This window comes from Stegodyphus dumicola, chromosome 7 (genome assembly GCF_044657685.1).
Source record: "Stegodyphus dumicola isolate Sdum_Otavi_A_Nest chromosome 7, ASM4465768v1".
NCBI lineage: Eukaryota > Metazoa > Arthropoda > Arachnida > Araneae > Eresidae > Stegodyphus > Stegodyphus dumicola.
Window position 1 is genome coordinate 139,927,861 of NC_140774.1, and position 21,598 is coordinate 139,949,458.

Genomic DNA, 21,598 nt, shown 5'->3' on the forward strand with positions numbered 1-21,598 from the left:
TATGTGAAACTATATCTAACAGAACATTTAAATAATCGTCTGCCAATAAACAACAAATTGTATAAAGAAGAAAGTCTGTGTGTTTGTTCGCTAATAATTCAGCCACTACTATAGCTTTCGTCATCAAACTTTCTGCAATTTTTTTCTCGGTCCTGGAAGAAAGGTCGACTCCCACTTTTCCCCCTCCATCCCCCAAAAAAGCTAAAATCAGAGATATTAATTAAAACTCTTAAAACGCTAATTTTCGCCCTCATTTTTTCGAGTGGTAACAGTGCTGATATCAGTAAAAATGGCAACAGTAATATATGAGCAACAATGGCCCGCAGCCATTGTTGCTGATATAATGAGAGAGAATTAGTTTATTATTCTATCGAAATTTTTATGTGGGTTCTATATCGCTCAAAATAATTCATTTTTCTCAATATAATGATGTATTTGTTTTTATTTTTTCTGACACAAATTCCATATATCATATGGATGATATATGATTCTATGATTACTTAGTCAGTTGTGGTACATGTATTGAATATTACTTTCTTGCTTTGGCATTTTTGGGCATTACAATGACGTATCATATTCCTTATGACGTGTAATATGCCATTATATGAATTTTCAAGTGATGTCACGAGTAAAATAATACACATTACCCTCAATCTAATTTAAGTGGCATCGAGCACTTCCGGTAGTATTGTATAATTTTATACAATGCCTTTCTGTAGTTGTCAACGAATGAGAATTTAATTCCAAAGTTTTGACACGGTCAATTTAGTATGTATTTTTACCTTCCGCCAACACACATACATAGATACTTACTGTACTATACGTACTGTTTCTACTATTTCTAAAGTTAAATCAGTGGTAACAAGAGAAAATTCGCCGACTCAGAAATCAGTTGCGAAATCTTTAAATAACGTGTAGCAACAATATATAAAATAATAAATCAAGACTTACAGCTTAAAAGAGCTAAAATTTATAATGTTCACCAGCTTTTACTGAGGAATGTTGCTCAACGCGGAACAATTTGTAAAACCTTGTATAAGGTATTTCTCCCTCCTTCTTAGCATGCCTTCGTAGTGTAGTGGTTAGCACGCTGGGAGTGTATTCCAGAGGACTGTAGTTCGATTCCCGGCGAAGACGTTTATTATTTTTTTCTCTCCTGCTTTCAAAAATTACCTAACGTCTGTACACTTGTATGAAAACTATAGATACAGGAGATAAATAGAAATACATTGTGACATTTGATGAAATTGGCTTTAGAAATACATTGTGACACTTGATGAAATTGGCTTTAGAAATACATTGTGACACTTGATGAAATTGGCTTTAGAAATACATTGTGACACTTGATGAAATTGGCTTTAGAAATGCATTGTGACACTTGATGAAATTGGCTTTAGAAATGCATTGTGACACTTGATGAAATTGGCTTTAGAAATACATTGTGACACTTGATGAAATTGGCTTTAGAAATACATTGTGACACTTGATGAAATTGGCTTTAGAAATACATTGTGACACTTGATGAAATTGGCTTTAGAAATGCATTGTGACACTTGATGAAATTGGCTTTAGAAATACATTGTGACACTTGATGAAATTGGCTTTAGAAATACATTGTGACACTTGATGAAATTGGCTTTAGAAATGCATTGTGACACTTGATGAAATTGGCTTTAGAAATACATTGTGACACTTGATGAAATTGGCTTTAGAAATACATTGTGACACTTGATGAAGTTGGCTTTAGAAATACATTGTGACACTTGATGAAATTGGCTTTAGAAATACATTGTGACACTTGATGAAATTGGCTTTACCTAAATACCAGCAACAAAAAGTGGGTTTATTTATTTTCGAAAACTAAAAGAAAAATATGTACAGTCCTGGTTCTCTCAATGCAAAGAAAGTTTAGTAAAAGGTTTATGATTGTCGCAAGATTCTTTTACATCCTATTAAGAGAAAAATTTACATCTGATGTTCAGGGAACAATTTCCATTTCTTTTTCCCAATAACTGTTTTTAGAAAAAGACTTCACCAATAAAAATCGGCAAGCTATACTTCGGAACGTACCACTGTCTTCTTTGACAAAATGAAGACTTATACAAGTATTGCGTGTATACCTTTTCAAGGTACCCTTGCGAAGTCCCCTGACGTGTAGTCTAGGGACTATTGTGACTGCGGTTTCTGGAAAAGAGAATCTTTAAGAAAAACCCATCACGACTGATGGACTCAAAATTCTCCTTATATTTTAAACATTAATTAAATGGTCTCGAAATTGTTATGAACATGTTAAGCACCCTCTGTAAGATATTTCTGAGAAACTAAATGATCTCAACTTATTTCTTCAAAGAAAAAATAGAAGTGGGCTTACTTCGAATGATCAAATTAAATGTTTTACTCAAAAAATCAACAATAAGATGGAAAATGATTCATTCGAAATGTTTTGAACAATAATTGACAGTTTTACAATTGAAAAAAAATGTAAAATTTTAAATGCACAAATTATGCATCACTTAAAATACCTGTAAACAGAGTTTTGAAAATAATTTATATCGAATTTTGATTCCCAAAAGATATTTGGATTCAAAAACCATTTTTATTGATATTAATGAGATTAATCATTTGCTATATAATGTCCAAGAGGAATTTGCAAGCTATCGAATGATTCAAACATAAACCTGAGTTTCTACAAAAGTCCTTGACTGAATTCCAGATCGGAGCTAGAAAGGAAATTTCCACGCAATTTCTGAAAGGGCATTAAATGCTCTAATACTTTTGGAGAAATGATTTTTTTTCAGGTTTAACACTTATTAAATCAAAATATCATTCAAGTTTAAAACCGTTAAAGATATCTTACATCCAGCAATGTCAAATATTGTACCAAGATTTAATTTGTAATGCAAGCAGGAAACAAACACATCCGTCTCATTAGAGCCTGTTTTCCTTTCATTATCTTTTTAATTTGAAACAAATCCTAAAACAACTTTACATATTGTATTTTTTACCAAAGCAATAAATTATTTGTGAGAAAATATTCAATTTTGTATCTTTATTTTATATTTAATATCTGAGGTCATGAAAATATTTCGGTGATGAAAAGGGGTCACGAATGTAAAGGTTTAAGAAACACTGCTTTAGACCATCAGGTAACGGCCTAGATTCTGTCACTTCACCATTATTGTTCATAATCATAGGAATTAACCTGGGCTAATGTTCACTCAACTGTGAATATTTTTTTAGAACTGGAGTGAACAGAGTATAATTCCAATCATATTTCAAGTTACACGAAGCAATAAGGATTATGACATATTTGTCAATAATCCTTTTAGCATATTATTTTCCATATACTAGCCGCTGGCACGAGTAGTCACTTACAATAGTTACCATAAAAAAAGAAAAATAATATGCAATGCTTTCAATGAATCTACTTATCTACTTATCTACTTATCTAGGGTCCATCTAGTAAGGTAGAATACGAAACATCACATCTTATAGATTTAATCTCTCGTTCTGATCATCATTATGTGAATAATTTCAGTTTTTACTGAACTTCCACAGAATTTAATTTAAAATACACGTTTCATTGAGGGTTAATTTTACAGCTTTCGTTGTCTTCTTTGGTGGCATTTTTTTAAGTAGTTCTTATTTACTAGCGGTAAAATCACTGAAAGCTGATAGTCCGATTAGGATTCATATCCTTGTTATATCATATCTCTGATTATCATATTCATGTACATCACATCCCTTTTCATATAATATTCGAAATGACTACTACATGGTTTCCCATGTATAACGGAATATCAGTTTTGGTTTCAAGTTATTGGTGAAAATCATCTCTCCTTCTAGGTAGGTAAAAAAACCCTTGAGATTGTTGTCATAATCTAATGTTTAAGGCAGTTTTGAATTCGGAACTCCTGATTTTTGCGGTCAGTTTATATGGGATACAAATGATTTTATCCGAGCTTAAAACAAGTTCTGAAGAATTTTCGAGAATAATACTGCTACCGTGTGCTTCTTGATGATCCTGATATAAATTATGAGATTTTCACCGAAATAAAATAAAATCTTGCTTTAATCACCCTTGAGAAAAAGGTATTTGAATTGACGCCAAAGAACATTCTGTATTTAAATTATCTTATATTCCATGCAAAATACCTAAAAGTAAAAAAAAATATTGTTAGAAATATATAGAAATACCTTTACTGTACTCTGAATTGAAGAAATAAACTGGAATTCATTTCGATATTCTACCAACATTTTGCATTTAGATCAAAGAAATGAATAATTCTTCTTTCAACCAGATTTTATTATAAATGAAAACAGTTTCCATTCCCTCCCCCATAGAAATTCACATGCTGCATTTTTCTATCTTCATACTGATTCATTAACTACAGGAATACAAACATTCTCAGTATTTCAAAGCTACATGCTTTGAAAGCATTATTACACACTGATTTTTCATTATCTCTCCTGGAGAAACGGATAAAAAAAAATCGAAATATACTACTATAAAAATAAGCCTAAGTTCGCTATTCATCGGACGTTATTACCTCGAAGCCCATAACCTGAAGTTCGTAATGAAAAGCTTTATGAAAACCTGGGTCTTGATAAAATACTCACTTCCTCTCTTCCCTACTAAAACTTGATTTTTTTCTATTATGTTACATCAGCATAATGTTTCATTTTCTTTCATATTACTTCGAAACAGAGGAGAGACTCTTAACCGTTAGTACAGACTTGTATCCATTTGGTTAATGGAAAAAAAATCATTTCTGGCCCGTTAAATCATTGATGTCTATCTTAATGACTTATACCATACATTAATTTTACATTAATAAACTTAAAAATTCAAAAACCTGAATACATTTAAGGAAAATAATTTCGTACTGTGTTATAGGAGACTTCTGGTAAGGTAATAACAGGATTTCACACTGCTTTGATAGTAGTTTCATGTATTATCTTACATAGATCGTTAAAATAAAAATACTTGAAAATTATAAATTAATTAGCACTTCAAAATCATTATGTATTTGTTGTTTACTATGTATAACTTCTTTATATAGATAAGCGGCTAAAGTGTGTGTCGCCGATAGTTTATTGGTGCCACTCGGAAAAATGAGCGCGGAAATTAACGTTTCGGCAGTTTTTAATTAATATCTCAACCGATTAAACTCGTATGAAGATGAGAACGGTATCGATGGATTCGGAGAATGTTTTGGAATCCGAGGATACACGTCTCGAATTTCAATTCGGCGCCGTTCCGTAGATATTCGAGAAAAAAAATTTGGCACGTAGCCAAATCCGTCTAATAGGGAAAACCCAAGAAAGAAAGGGGAAAACGTAGGGGAAAATTAGTTTTTAATTAATATCTCGGCTAATTAGAATCCCAAGAAGACGCGAATGGTCAAAATAGCGTGCCACGTTCCTGCGGAATCCAACGGTGTGCTTCGCTAAGCCCGGGAGCCAGCCGTTTCGGATGATTTAGACACATCTCTATTACCGAGCTATTGCAGGCGCAACGTTTCCTTAAATTAAGCCCAAGGGAACATGACATAATGAATTCTGGAAATGGAAGACATCTCGGAAGAGAAAACGGAGAAAGGAAAAGCGAGAAGGGTACCAAAAGGAAAAACGCCAAAGGCATCTGGCAGGTGAACAGAATTTGACAAGATGAAGAAAATCCGAATGCATCCATCACAATTCAGAGAAATGACAAAGGAGATGATGTTACTTCACCCCATACATATATGCGGCTTAAGTATCTGTTTGTCGCCGATAGTTTATTGGTTACGTGCGTGACTGTACTAACCAATGGGATGAAGTGCAAAGGCACAGGGTTGCCGTTTCAATTGACACTTAGACAATTTCCTGTAAAACTTGCCTTTGCTATAACCATCAATAAGTCACAGGGCCAAACGCTTAAGCGCGTTGGCATTTATTTACCTGAGCTTGAATTTGGACACGGTCAACTTTATGTTGCTTGTTCAAGAGTTCGTGAAAGAACAGGCGTAAAGTTAAAAATAATTGATGGTCCTCTGCAAGCTTAAAAATGATGGAAAGATCTACACAAGAAATGTTGTGTACAAAGAGATCTTTGACATGTGAATTAACATTTTACTATTTAAATCACCTTTATTGTGCTAGCGGTGGTCTTAACAAATGTACCGCCAGTGGTTTCCCCCACTGCACTCTATTTTAAGCAAATAGAAGGGGAAAACCTCGTGGGGCAGTATGCAAAGCGGCTTTCTCGCCGCCTGCCCTGGGTAATTCAGTTTGAATTAGCAGACGCCTTTGCACAAATCATTTTAATTACAATTTATAATATCTAGAACAGCGGTCATTTCGTATGACCGCCGGGCTTTCTAATTGCTCTATTAATTAAGAAATGCCGAATCCTCTTCAGAGGAGTTTCAGGATGTAAAATACAGCTTAATCTATGTTAACTGCAGCTGTAACAGGACTTCGCTGATTCCGGATAAGATATTTTTCTTGATAACTGAATATATATTTCTAGAAGTCATTTTTCACAATTTATGATGCCGTCTATAGATATTGCATTATGTGAAGTCCGTTGGTCGTGTTTTATGGACTATCGGTCACAGTTAAAAAAATTACGTAGAAAATCTTGCGCATAATTTAAAACTAAAACACATACATATGATTTTTGTATTTCAAGAAACAAAATTAAATAACATTTTAAAATTGCAGCGAACTGATTATTAAAAATTAAACACATATTGTTATGTGCTTACAAGTTCGTAATGGATTAAATGTACATAGAACCGATGATAGCTTGACACAATTTATTTTACCAAAAAAACTTTACAGTTCTGAAACTTTCCGCAAAATTACAGCTCTTCTCAGTCTCAATGAGCACGATCAAGTAGCTGCACTTCAAACTGCTAAGGTAGTTAAGCACATAGCAATGCAAAGAGCATCTAAAAGGCGAATTTTCCACAGATATTTCAATTATCCAAATTCATCTCTGAAATAACGAATGAGAAACTGATGCACATTCCTGTCTTACATAGATTCCCTACCCCCCCGGCGGCCGAGAAAGTATTTTAATTCTTGAAATTACTGGAAGGCATATGAGAGCAGGATACTGTTACAGTTACATATAGAGAACAACTGCATTCACTCAAACCAGTGCCAATTACACTCTAGTCCACACAGAGAACTGGGATTGAATTATTACCATAAAAGAGAAAATGTTGTTCGAAGTGGCTAGCAGATTTTGAAGTCCTCAACTCTGTCGAAAACATATTGCATACTATATGAAGAATCAGCTCTTTCCATTAACATTCTCTCTCTCTCTGTCAACTCATTCTCGTGGGCTCATTAGCACCCTAGCGGCAAAGACGCTCAACACTAGTAGTTCGTCCCGAGTTCGAATCCCGGCAAATGATTTGGCTATACGGGTATTTTTGTGGGTTTCTCTATTTGTAATACGGATGCGAGTCAGTTTCCCTTATAAAATCTTCCACGAAGGCATCCCTTATCTTTAGGCGTTTTGCTCAAATTAAACAAATCAAACCACTCAGTCTTGAAAACTTGCAATCCCTTCCCTATAGATATACGAATTATTATCCCTACCTAGCTGGTTTGCTTATCGTAATGACTAACCAATTGAAGCAAAGCTTGTTTCAAAACTATGAGGAGGCACATTCCAAATTTAAGCCTTGCTTGAATTTGGAATGTGCCTCCTCATAGTTTTTTCTTATATAGATAGTTTTTTCTTATCTCCTCATAGTCATTTCTTATATAGAATACACAGTATTTGCCGAGATATATTATTAAATATGAAGTAAGTGTTGAGAGAGCTAACACTTTATCTGATAATGTTTCTATGCTTTAGTTATTATACTTAAAAACAAATATTTCAGTTGATTACCTTCTTGGTCAATTAAACATCAGGGTACGTATAATAATTTGTGTCACATGGAATTAACTGAAGCATGTAAAAAGGGTGCAAACAGTCTTTGTTTACTAAGATACGTATTAAAATTTACACTCATGTCCATAAATTAAGGATAATGAAAAATCAGGCAAAGGAAGAGTTAGAAGCAAAACAAATTTGACTTATTTGTAAAGCTTATTTATTAAACAAAGGGTAAAGAGCAAAAAAGGATGCTATATATTTGATATTATTAAAAAAAATTAACGATTTTTTCTCCCTGGAGCAATTTACAAAAAAAAAACTATTTACAAAAAACCAATATTACATGGTTGGTATGATTGTTAATACATTGTATGTCTCCCAGACAATGCAATACAGTCCGTACAACGCCTAGGCATGCTGAGTATCAAATTATCGATCTGATCTTGGGGAATATTACACCACTCAAAAAGCAATGCACTCCGAAGTTCAGGTAGACCTGTAGGAGGAGTTTGACGGGCTGCAACTCGTCGGCCTAGCATGTCCCACACGTGCTCTATTGGATTCAAGTCCGATGAGAATGCTGGCCAGTCCATACGGGTGATATCCTCCGATTGAAGGCATTAGCTTACGATGTTTGAACGGTGAGGACGGGCGTTGTTAAAACACAAATTATGCGCCCATGGCGCCCCGAAACAAACGTACCTGTTGTTCTAGAATGACGTCCCGATAGATTTGGCTTGTCATGGTTCCAATTTGAACATGCAGGTCAGTTCTGGAACCCAGAATAATTCCACCCCAAACGAACACTCCTGCACCACCGTAACGGTGTCGTTCAATGATGTTTTCTTGTTGGTGACGGGTACCTGGAGCTCTCCATATGAATGTCCGGCGAGAATCAGACTGCAAGCTAAACCTGGACTCGTCAGAAAACATCACACAAGCCCACTGTTGCGGTGTCCACAATGCGTGCTCTCTACTCCAGGCTAACCGCAGGCAACAGTGAGTTGCAGTAAGTGGAACGCATCTGACAAGTCTACGAGCATATAGACCAATCTGCCCTAAGCATCTGTACACGGCCTGCCTTGAAATTGTTGTAGCAGTGGCTTAAGAGAGCTGACGAGACAGGTCTGAGGCTATGCTCCGCCTGTTTCTTTTGGCAGTAACTGCCAAATACCGGTCCTCATTCGGCGTTGTAACTCTTGGGCGACCTGTGCTGTAACGTCTACTCACATTACCATCATCTTGGAATCATTGCCAAAGCCTGGAGATGACACTCTGGGCAATTCCAAGTTCGTCTGATATTCCAGTTGGGTTCTTCCAGTTCCCACATTCCAGAGGGCCAATAATTCTACCACGTAAAAAATCATCCAAATGCATCCATTATGTCATAACTATTCGGTTATTGCACTGAAATGCTTATAAAGCGCCTGCAAATAATTTTACTTCTTTGCCTGTATTCCTTATATATATCACTCTCTTACATTCTCGTCATTGTGACGTACCATCGGTGTCATCCGGTTACTTCCTGAAATTTGCATATGATTCTTGAAGATGTGTGTAGTGATTTTACAGGTGATATATTTATTTTAGAATTCGATTTCCGCGTGACTCTGAATTATCCTTAATTTATGGACATGAGTGTATTATACGCAGGACATGAGTGTATTATACGCAGGACGTAGGACAAAAAGGTGAATTTTAAGATATATTTTGCTTTAAAGAAAGATTGTATTTCATGATTTGTAATCATATAGTCCGCTGCTTAACAGACACATTTCAACATCTATTGACATGACAGCTCCTGTAGTTGCGCTTTCTTTGGTATATATTGAAGTTAAAATAATCTTTGAATTTATTTGTTTTATATTGTTATAAATAAACATTGCTTCAAAAAAAAAGTAGGTATATGTCAAAATTACAAAAATTTCTTTTCTCTGGAAAAGTAGTATTCCCCTGTTTTTGATAGTACTTTAACTCTTGTTAGAAATTCTTAAATATTTGGGCGGATAACATATCTTATTTCAATAACCATAAAACGAAATGCGATATTTAAAGACTCCAAGTATCGAATTAATTGGTAAAACTTATAAGGTATTAGCGTGCCTTCGTGGCACAGAGATCCGTGGTTGATTCCCTGCGAATGCGGTTGCTAATTTTTCATCTCTCCGGCCTCTAAAAAACCCTAATATCTCTAAAGTGGCACTCGAACTAAAAGGCTGCTGGATGAGGTTTCTCCTCACCCAGGATTTGGCGATTGTGTCCTCTAAAAACCCCAGTAGCCCTTTAAAAGGGGGAGTATATAAGGTATTACTCCCGCCTTCCTAGCGTGCCTTCGGGCTGTAGTGGTTCTGCACGCTGGGCCGGTATTCCAGGGGTCCGTGTTTCGATTCCCGGTGAAGGCGGTTGCTAATTTTTCATCTTTCCTGCTTCCAAAATACCTAATGTCTCTACAAACTGTTAAAAAGGATAAATGACAGTTCTTTTCAACTATCCAGGTTTCTTCAAGAAGTGAAAAAAGACATATCAGATATTATTTTATCTTAAAATGATTGCTAGCAAGTCGTCTGAAACTAGAACTGCTTTCATCATCGTTAGAATTATGTCTATGAGATGAAGACAAAGAACTAAGAACTAAGCTCGGCTATAATTTTTTTTGTCCATTTGAGCTCCTAATCCTGAGAAGTACACTTTAAGTTGTATCTTACCACTATTTTAATCTTGCTATTCTCTAAAATGTACTAATATTCGATAAATTTATTTTTATTAAATTTTAAAGTACTATTCTAAATGTTGTGTTATGAGACATCACCTTCGAATTAATTGATAAGATCAAACTACGCATCTATGGTGCATATGTCTTCGATATCTTCTACAAATATTCCTATGAGTGTAAAAACCTAACTGAAATTGCCAGAGAGTTCTACACAGCTTTATTTTCGTGGAAATAAAATATTTTCCTTTGATGTTATTTTGCCAGGTTCCTCTATCAGTCACCATGTACCGTGGGTGATCTGCTGCATTTGTAATGCCCAAAGAAATTCTTCTGGGGCTGGACAAAAATATTCCAAGTGATTTAAAGAATGTATTTGTCGATATAATTTGGAAGAGAAAATTTTTGTCATCATAATTAATTAGCAAGGATGATTTCAGATCTGCTAATGTGCACGTGCAGCCTTGTGAACAGACGCGATAAAGAACAATCGAGATGCGTGTTTTTCCCTTCCCTTATGAACGATAATTTTGGTGTAACGATATAATGATACATATAGATATTCAAGAAATTAGTAAAACTCACAGAGTGGCTACTCAAAAATAAAATTAACAAAATGTACAAAAGTATGTTTCGTGTGCGTTCTTAAGTAAAGAAATATCACAATACAGGTAGGGTAAAATGTTTTAATATTATTGAATGTTATAGTCGATAATTCTGATATTTTAACAATTGGGTTACTGCCCTCACACAAGGCATTTACTATTCATTTCTAGTTGAAATACATTCGTTTATTGGACACATTGAACACACTTTAAATAATTATCCTTGAAGACGTTATCTTATATGTTAAACTTAACTTTTACCATAACATTTGGCCCACCGTCACAACAAGGCTATAAAGGATAAACTGGAATTATTTGAAGCTGATTACGCCATCAGATGCCTCAGATGGCACAGCATATATTTTTACATCAGCAAATCTTTGTTACTACTTTTTGACCATCGATTAGGGGTACCGGTATTTGGGCTTTAGAGTAAAGCTGAACTAGTAGAAAACATTTTGGAGAGGGAATTTCAGTTACCATTTTTACAATCGGCACAACCTCGCTGCATTTCGAATGTCAAATGAATATATATGTGTCGTAGGATGTATTATATTGTGCAAGTCTAGTGATTAAATAGATCCGAAGCTGCAAACATCTTCTAATTGTTCCGTAATACCTGTTCATTCCTCTAATCAAAGGAATTTTTTAGGATTCCTATTTGAAGTTCAAGTCTTCATAATGTTCAATATTTTTTTTAAACTGTGAAGCACCAGATGGACAATAAAAAAAACTTCATATGCAGCAGATTCATGATTCCAAGAAAGTATCCTAACGATATTATTATTTTTGTCCCAAGTCTATATTAAGAGCTGCACATTTTGCTTCGAGGCTTAATTAAATTCCATGGTTTCACTTGTCTAAGTGCTAAGACGTTAAACATCTGGAGTGTATAAATACTTCAGATTTAGGAGTTACAAATGCCGCATTTTATTTGATTTATTCCCCAGCTTAGGAAGAAAGAATCCAAAGAACTTACAAAAGAAATTAAGAACTCAAGCGTTAAACGAAATCAATTACTAGAAAAGGATTTGCCCAATTTTTCTCTTTGTTTTCCTTCAACTGCTCTTAACCTCCATTTTTTTTCTTTTAAGTAGTTAAAAACGTAAGTTATTGCCTCATATATAACTTTAATTATTGTTCTGAATTTTGTGTTGAAATCAAGTCATATTTTCATGAAAGTACTAAATTTGTAAAACGTAAAGGAATGAGTTCACATGAAAAGTTTTAAATTTCCTAGAAGTTTAATTTCCAAGTTATTATGAAATAATCGTATACGACTGCAATTAAGGAAGAAATGAATTATACTTACAGTCTTAATTTCTTTAAAATATGTCTTGAAATATTCAGGGCAAAGTAGCTCAGAAATGCGCAAAGAAAGCTAAGAAAAATAATTATTAGTTATTGTATTGATGCATTTGATTCCCCATTAAATTTTGCTTTTCGGCAGTCACCCGTATAACTTCGTGTTTAGGCAACCTGTTGCATACTAGCTAGCTGTGACATAAACCGTTTTTCATTTACACTATACCTCATATGCATGGAAGTGAAGAAGTTCTCTTCTTTAAAAAATTGATAAAAGAAATAAAACGATATTGTAAAAAATTCCATACAGTTATAAGGAACGATGGGAAAATAAAACCATGCCCTCCATGAAAACACTGGAAGAATACACTGCATAACAATGCATGATAATGACCCTTTCGTAAGTGCGTCTATTTTATGTTTACGTTGAGGACTGTTGTAGAAAGGAAGAAAAATTTCGAGCACGTTACGCATGTTTTGAATTTTTGTATTTCATTATCTCTAAGGCTCTCATTCTCACTTTCTTGTGAGCTTCGTAACTTATGAAAAGTTCATTTCGTAAAATAAATTTTTTAAATATTTATAGTGCTTGAAGAAACTTCCGATGTTATTACTCGTAGCTAGTCTTCACGAATTCGCTAATTTGGTCTTATGATCACTTTTTCAAGCTTTTTATTTCTGTCATTAATCTAGGTAACAATGCATATGGCGAAGCCTTTTGCCATGTCTTGCTCGAATGTTTCTGAAGTATGCGCAGATTTTATAAATATTTACTTACGGAGGGGGAAAGTTTAATTTTGCATTACTGCATTTGACTATGTTTAATTCAAAATCTATGCTATTATATCATTGCATAGATTTTTAATATTTCTCAAAAATTTCTGATTTAGGTTCTGCTTATAAACCACTGATTTTTTTAGACAGGCGAATATATTTGAAATGCTCTGATACCATCACAAGCAAATAATATTGTAAATTAAGTTAAAAACAACAATTAGATTACATAAGTACGATTCTAAGAAATCCAGTACTATGGAATTTTATTTAAATGCGGCTATCCAAAAAGAATGAGAAGGATAAATTACGATTTCCTGTGAAAATGAATTCACTTACAATTAAGGCAACATAAAGTAAGTAATTAAGAAATTAGAGATGTAGGTTAAAAATAAGTAACTACAGAAAATTAGATTAAAATGTATATTTATAATGTATTATTATAGTAAAAATATCTTTCTCATTATCTCGATTTATCTTTTTCTCAGAATAAAATTATGTTATACTTGAAAAAGCTGATGATTACATGCAATGGAATATACGTAACATGATCGATTGTTTGACTACAGTAATAACGATTGTATTATTATAAAATAATAGCAATTATATTTCATGTTCGTCATATTTTTTAATAAAAACTGTACAATTTATATAGATATTAAAAATATACATAGCAAAATGTATACGATGCTTACAGCCTTTCTTGCTGTAATAGTAGGAATAACTACGTAACGTAACTAGATATTTGTTGAAGCAATAATGTAGCCTTGAGCCCAAAGAAAAGAAGGTAGTGAGGGAAATGATAGAAACTAAAAGGCTTGTCCCAAATTCCAGGAAGATTGACAGAACATTCATCAGTTACAGAAGACAATCATGATGAATTTGTCTTTGTTCCATAAATAGAAGACAAATGGAAGAAGAATGTGCGTGGGGAGCAAGAAAAATTCTTTATATCTTTTCTTAATTTCGAAGTTACGTAACTTCCCTTCAAATGAATACAGAAAAGTAAATACTTTTAATAACAATAAATAAGATGTTTTAAATCGCTATTTGACGTTAGTAATATATATATAGTTTAAGTTTTCCCGTTTTAAGCATTTATAACTTTACGTTACATTATGCCATTAGAGCTAAACAAGCTGTTAAAATGCTACCATTATATGAGCGTTGCCTATATAATAAAAGTAGTTTTTACATTTTTTATTTTTAATATAATTTCCCGGATTATAACCCTATGACTTACGCGATTAATGTAAATTTGCTATTACGTAATTGCGTCAAAACCTAGCCTTTAAATTTGTTGTTGTTGTATCTTATCTCACTTGTCTGACAGTAGCACTAGAACAAGCGCATGAAATTCATCATGGCAAAGATTCGCCTGCAGTTGCAAGAGCCTTGAGTACCATACAGGTGAGAGTACAACTGTGCTCAGTCCCGCCCTTCCCCAATTATGATAAACAGCACCCCAGAGCAACCATTCCGAGGTTCTCCCACTTTTCCTCTACTATCAATCTTTCGAGAGCAATTTCGGTCCGCCGTAAATTTAGATTGGTCATGTCACACGGATATTATGCATTTACAAACATCTATGTCTTATCTGAGATTCGAATCCAGACCCTTCGGTACGGCAGAATAGCGTCGCTAACCAATACCCCGGTTGGGGGGGTCAAATTTAAACCTGTATGTTAGGGCGAAACCTCACCCACGTAGCACAGCAACGTCGTAACGACGTTGCAAACTCGTAGCGCATGTAGTTGCAAAAAAGTTGCAATATGTCGTCTTTAATACGCCCAGATGTCCACGAACATCCACTGTTTTACAACCAAGACGTCTTTGCAGATGAGGTTTTTGTCGCAAAGACGTTGTTATTGCGTCTTTCGCAGGTGGTATTTCGGTTGTGAAAGCAAGACGTCTTAAAGACGCCTAAATTTTCGCAAAATTCCACCTTTTTGCAACAGTTGTGAAAATGTCGTTATTATGTCTTTGTTTTATAAAAGGTTCCACCTTTATGCAACAGTTGTGAGAATGTCGCTATTATGTCCTTGTTTCACATATTGATTTATGCAGAAAAATAAGCTTAATAATTAATATATTTCTTCTTCTTTTTAAATTTTTGTATTCCTTGTATTTTTCTAAAGTTTAAATATTTTATCATTTCCTTAAAAACAGAAGATAATACAATTTTTTCTCTTTAGACTAAATATGTATAATTAATAATAGCCTTAATTATTTTCAGTACTTTTGTAGGGTTTATATTTATTTTAACTAACATTTATTTTAAGTTTAAGCTATCTTTCCTGTCAAGCCTTTACTTTCCCCTGGAATTGTCAATGCCAGAGTATGTAAATCGTAGTAGAACGCGCAGAGTATTCAAATTTTAGCAGAAGTAATTGAGTTTAAATAGAAGGGAAACGAGATTGTAGGTGTGCTTCTTGAATCACGAGCATGAAGGTTGCTTGGTAGAAAGTTTAAGAACAGCGCGTTTCGGCCTGTGTGCCTACTTCGGCAGTTAGTTGAATCTCTCAACTTCTTAATCAGAAAGTTTGCTGAATCTCAGCTGTATTTTAGAACGCGGTTAAGTTAGTCACGTTTATAGAGCCTCGTAGGTAGTGACCTCGTTATTTATTCATCCTGTTATTTATTTTTAGTTGTACTTTTCTATTTTTGTTACACCGCCGGGTCGGCGTAGCTTGTGAGCGTCAAGTGAACGCAACTGTAATTTCTAAAGTGAAATAAAAAGGGATTAAACCCTTCTTACGAGTTTGTGTAACTTCCAGTTCATAACAGTCACTACTACTGTTGCGGACATGTTGGGGCCACGCAACATCACACTTTAAACTATATTTTTTAAATAACTTGAATTCTAAGTTACGATTATTTAAGATTTCATATTTTTTTCCTTAAGTGAGAGAAATTATAAAAGTGGTTATTATAAATATATAACATTAATAGTAGGTTTTAAGTAAATAAAATTCAATTAGACATAAATAAAAGTAAAGGTTTATATGTGGGTAAAAAAAGAACGTTTCTGATAACAGCATTATCACATTTATTTCTATTAAATCTCAGAGACATTGAAAACTTCCCCTGTCATGATAAATTAGGAAGCGGTTCTTAAGGTAACATAATTGGTATTTTACCTGAACTCAAGTATAAATAAATTTATTCGCGTTTCACAGTGAAAAATATAACCATTAACTTTTATATCTCCAAGATATGCAAATAAAAGACAGTATAAAGTAGTGAATAAATGTGATAAAAATATACCTAAATGTAATAACTTACCATATTCATATCTAAAATGAAATAATAACTTAACAAACAACATACATGACAGCACTTTTTAGAATAAACATGAACTAGTAGTGTTTGAAATTATAAATAGCAGAAGGATGGTAACGGAACTAAAATTTCCAATTAATAAAAAAAAATTGTGTTCTTTAACTAGTAAGCAATTGAAAGTGCAATAATTATAGATTGCAGTACTTACTAGTAATGCTGATTGATGATTCTTAACACCATATTTTTCGATCATATGTTAATGTATTTACATATTTTTAGTTTCTATATTTTAGAACAGTGGTAGATTACAATGATTATTTCATGCACTTTTTATAATCAATAACGTTCCTTTTTGTTACTGTACAGAAATAATTGAAATAATATAGTATACAATAGTAAGCTAAGTACATTAAAGTAAGATCTTCGTTAAATAGCACACGATGAAACTTTTTGTTTCTATTTATTATGAATTTCTCTGTTATCACAAGCACATAAAAAGTAGCGAAGGAAATAGAATATACTTAAATTTAATAAAAAATAAAACCTGATTTCCAACATTCATTTATTGAGATAATCTAATAAACATACATAACGGCAATATTTAAAAAAAAAACGCGAATTACACAGTGTTTGGAAGAATAAATACCAAACGAAAAGTAATGAAACTGCGATTTGCAATCAATAAAAAATATTTAGTGTTTTTTAATATTACACAACTAAATATCACATAATTATAGATTACAATATTTCACAGAAATGCTTATGTTTCCTTAACGCTAGTTTTTCGATCATACACTTCATACACTGTTTAAAATCATTAATTTTTTCTGCATACTGTACAAAAGACAATACACTATAGAATGTGCATTAATATTAATTTTAATAATTAATTAATTGCTTATATTGTACATATATCTAATTCCCCTTCAGAAGTCATATTAAGTACTGGTACCAGTCCAATAAGTTCTTTGTATTTTGAAAGTAATGAACATACACCATAACAGCTTGAATTGTTGTTGCTTCTGTATTGATTGCGTTTTAAGCAAAACCAAAAAGTGGCTTACCGCTGTATGTGATTTTTGGTTTTATATGAATTAATTCTGAAAGCCAACTTTTTAATATGAACACAATAATAGATTACTATGAATGATATGCGATATACCACTTAGGACGCTATAACCAAAACACAAAACTATTAAGTTTATCCAAATATTGCACCGTGGAACCACAGAGATTGGAGACAGACCCTACTTCCACAGAGACGCTATTTCATGAACCACAGAAACACTATTTCACGAACACTATATTACACAGACCACTATAGACCACAGAGACACTATTTCAAGAACACTAGATTCACGCACAAAATAAGCACAAATTCAGCATTCTCACGATAATTTCACTCGCTGAAAGCAGTTGAAGTAAATAGATACAGAACAATGAGAAGATTCACAAGGTTTTTTGATTGACAGTGCATTACATTTACTTTTAATATAAGCAATATTATTTACATCAGCCATTGTTTGATTCAACTTCAAACATGAAGTAAATCTTTTCAAACGCCTTACAGATGGCATCTTTACCCAATGACTTGAAAGAACTGCTAGAATCTGAATTAATTGCGCAGTTGTTCGAATTTGGCAGCTAACCAAATTGCGCAAATCTTGAGATGTTCATTATATTTCAGCACCCAGTAAATACTGTACTCTCCTTCCGCTATATATATTGGACAGCTGTGAATAAAAAAAGTCATATTTCAGTAGTGAAATAGCTTCTAACACGTGATTTGCATTGATTTCGGAAATATGATTTTTTCGTTATATAAAATGCGTAACTTAATAACTTACTTTATAGATTAGTTTCATTTTTAAATATTTTGCTGTAATATTTATAAAAAATATTTTAAGTATTAACTATTTTAACAAAATTTTAAACAATTATTTAGCACGTATTTTTAGTACTAATTAAATTTAATAAATCAAAAGTATTTATATTAAATTTACATTTCATTAGATGAATCTACCTTAGATTAATATATTTAGATGAAATAAAGTAATGAAACACTGCAAAGCAAATCTTATGCGGACTTCAGATTCTTGAAAGGGCAGATTTAGTCTCTTGACCATGTCTAAAAGCGGTCATATCATGACGTTTTAGCGACGTCGACAAATTACCAAGATGCAACGGCAAATATTTTGCGTCTTTGCAACGTTGTAAAGACTTTGTAAAAGTTACCACGACCACTTTGCAACTTCTCGGACCAGTTTGCAACGTCGTGTGCTACTTAGGCATTTTGCCAAACTCAAAAATAAATGTAAAATTTCCATAGCTAATTTAAGACTACTTCTTGGGAAACCTAGATGTCTTTCTCTTCATTATAAAATTATATTATACAAAACAATAATACGTCCAACCTTACTTAACGCCTCCCCCTTATGAGGACATGCAACATAAACAAGCATCTATAAAATTTAGATTTTGCGAAATAAAGTCCTTAGCGAAATAGCCAGTGCCCCTGGGTTTATAAAATATACCTACCGATTTATACTAAATACCGATTTAAAAATCGAAACCATCAAAAACTAAATTTTCAAAACTGCTCACAATTTTTACTACAACATTAAACATCATCAAATATGACTTCATTTCAAAACACGAACCACGACCATACGAAAAGGACTCGTACTTATCTAACACTTGGTTTATGTAACAATTAGCATCATCTTAAGGTGGTATTTTGTCGTCTTTCATACAAAGAAAAATACAAATGCTGTTAACGAAAACCCGGAATTGTTATTATACCACGAATCTCGCTACCTGAAACGGAGTCGAATATTGCCAGATAATTCAAAATAGCATATGGTCTTATACGAATGCTCATATTCCCAATTGTATCATCAGTTACTGGAATAATCTTACTTCTGCCTCGAATCATTCACAGTCGCTATTCTGCATGTTAGATTTCTGCACACAATTTTCGGGCCTAATGCATGGAGTGTTTCAAAGACGGGCGTTTCATTCATTACTGATACTCCTTGTCAAATTTATTATATTTTTAACATTTGTTCATTTGCTTTTTTTGCTTTCTTTTTCTTATTACCTTTTCCCTTCCATTTAGGAGCATTTTTGTAATCACTAATTACCTATACTCATAACCCACTTTAGCCCATCAGCGGTTGAGCTGTAGACTCGCAGAACACTGGACCTAGGTTCGATTCTACGCCAACGGGCTGGCTGCATGGGCATTTTCGTGGTTTTCTTCATGCGTAAGGTATATACGAACAAATTTCTCTTATAAATACCTCCATAAAGGCACTCCTACCCCTAGGCAAGTAGCTGTTGCGTGCTTTTCCGTAATGAAATAAACCAAAACCATAACCCGCTTTACTTCTTCTTATTATAGCAATCCATTTAGTACCATCTTTCAAATGGCATACTGTGACAATTATGTTAATTTTCTAACAGTTAGCTTTTAGTTTTTGTCTTTCCCTGTTGTTGTTTTCCGTAACTCAAGGTTTATCAACACTAAAAGCTCTTTAAGTATGAATTACGTGAACGGAATTAAATTTTAAAAACTCTGCTACTTAAACGTGACCTATAATTAAAAAAGATAGCTTCCTGCTTCAGCTATCCGGCTTGCTGCAACTGATATTCCCCTTGGTGCACTATAAATGACAGTTAGTTACTGAAGCTTTGTAAACGAAACTTTAATTTAAATTTTGGTAGACGCAGCCAGATTCTCGTGTTGTGTTTTGAAATCTAAATATTTTTTTTAAACAATGTGAGCTATATTAATCAGTGTATGATGTTAATTTACGCAACGTAACCCGATTTCGTTTTTCGTTTCAAAATAATTTAAAACAGTTACTATAAAAATTACAGATATTTAATCTATATATGCATCTTATCTACTTATTTATTTGTACTCACATCTATCTATGTTTCCTTAATCTGGTTTAATTTTCCTTTCCTTTTTCTACTATTGCCGTGTGTAGCTTGCAGATAGCAAGCTGTATACTGGCTGTCTTGAATTACAAAAGACACGAGTATAGGAAGTGCATGAGTGTGACCGGAGGACGAGATGCAAGGTGAAAGAGGGCGTGACTACTTTGTCACGTGAGGCTGCAGAGGCATCTGGTAGGTTGGAGAGATGCTGGTCCACGTTTCAGGAATAGTGTGCATTTTTACAAAAATTCAGTGCGTAAAATCATTAAAGTGCATTTTTCTCACAATTAGAAAGACTATATACAAAAATAAATAAACAATTAGTCCAAAGGGATTTGAGTCTCGAAGGACTATTACTTTCGTTCTGGCATTTTGCGTCGGACTCCTATAAATGTCGGTTCACTTTTCAAACTGGTGCCACAAAATGTTAGAGTCCTGCATTATATTTGAAATTAAATAATGAAAAATCTGCATGTATGTATATTTCTCACATTGTGATAAAACGCCTGTATCTAGAGCCATCCAATTTTGAATGACGTAATCCTACTGCGAATATGGACATCTGAAATCCCAAATTTGAAATTTGGAATTTGTTTTATTATCGATTTCATATTTTGTAAAACTTTAACGAATTTTTGAGTAACAAACTCAACGATTTAAAGGCGAGCAATGGCAACACTCTACGGGGGGTAAAAATATTTTTATTTCCAACGCGTCAAACTGTGTATCGGAAATTCTAAAGATATGCTCATTTTAAAATTATTTTGCAACATTGCTATTGAACTAAATTTTATGATTTAAGTGCAAGAACATGATATTTAATAAATGAAGGTAACACACAAAACGTTAAAAAACGCCCCTTTGGACGTAATTTAAAATCTGAAACATTCCAGATTTTTTTTACAAGTTAAAATTATACAGGGAGCTCAAGAAGCCCAAGAGGAAAACTTTCTTACGGTAAATGGCTCCTGTCCACGCTACTCATGAGAAAAACCTTATGTTATCTCGAAAAACGTCCACCAGCGTACTGACGTTGTCGTCTTGTCTTTAAAATAAGGTTTATCCCACAATTAAAGTGACGTCACTGAACCGATC

The 21,598-nt window shown here is 33.5% G+C and overlaps 1 protein-coding gene and 1 long non-coding RNA gene across 4 annotated transcripts in view; one reads left to right on the forward strand and one right to left on the reverse strand.

The window, feature by feature from the left end:
- Positions 1–21,598, reverse strand: part of LOC118194950 (RYamide receptor-like) — a 474,599-nt gene that overhangs the window by 344,299 nt on the left and 108,702 nt on the right. The gene's annotated exons all lie outside the window — the stretch shown is intronic.
- LOC118194951 (uncharacterized) overlaps positions 1–21,598 on the forward strand; it is a 97,169-nt gene that overhangs the window by 15,288 nt on the left and 60,283 nt on the right. The window contains exon 1 of one of the 2 annotated variants that reach the window (XR_004759180.2): positions 19,120–19,829. The exons of the other annotated variant lie outside the window; for it this stretch is intronic. This is a non-coding gene — a long non-coding RNA (uncharacterized LOC118194951). Of the gene's footprint in view, positions 1–19,119; positions 19,830–21,598 lie in introns of those variants that run through there. 2 annotated transcript variants of the gene reach the window in all.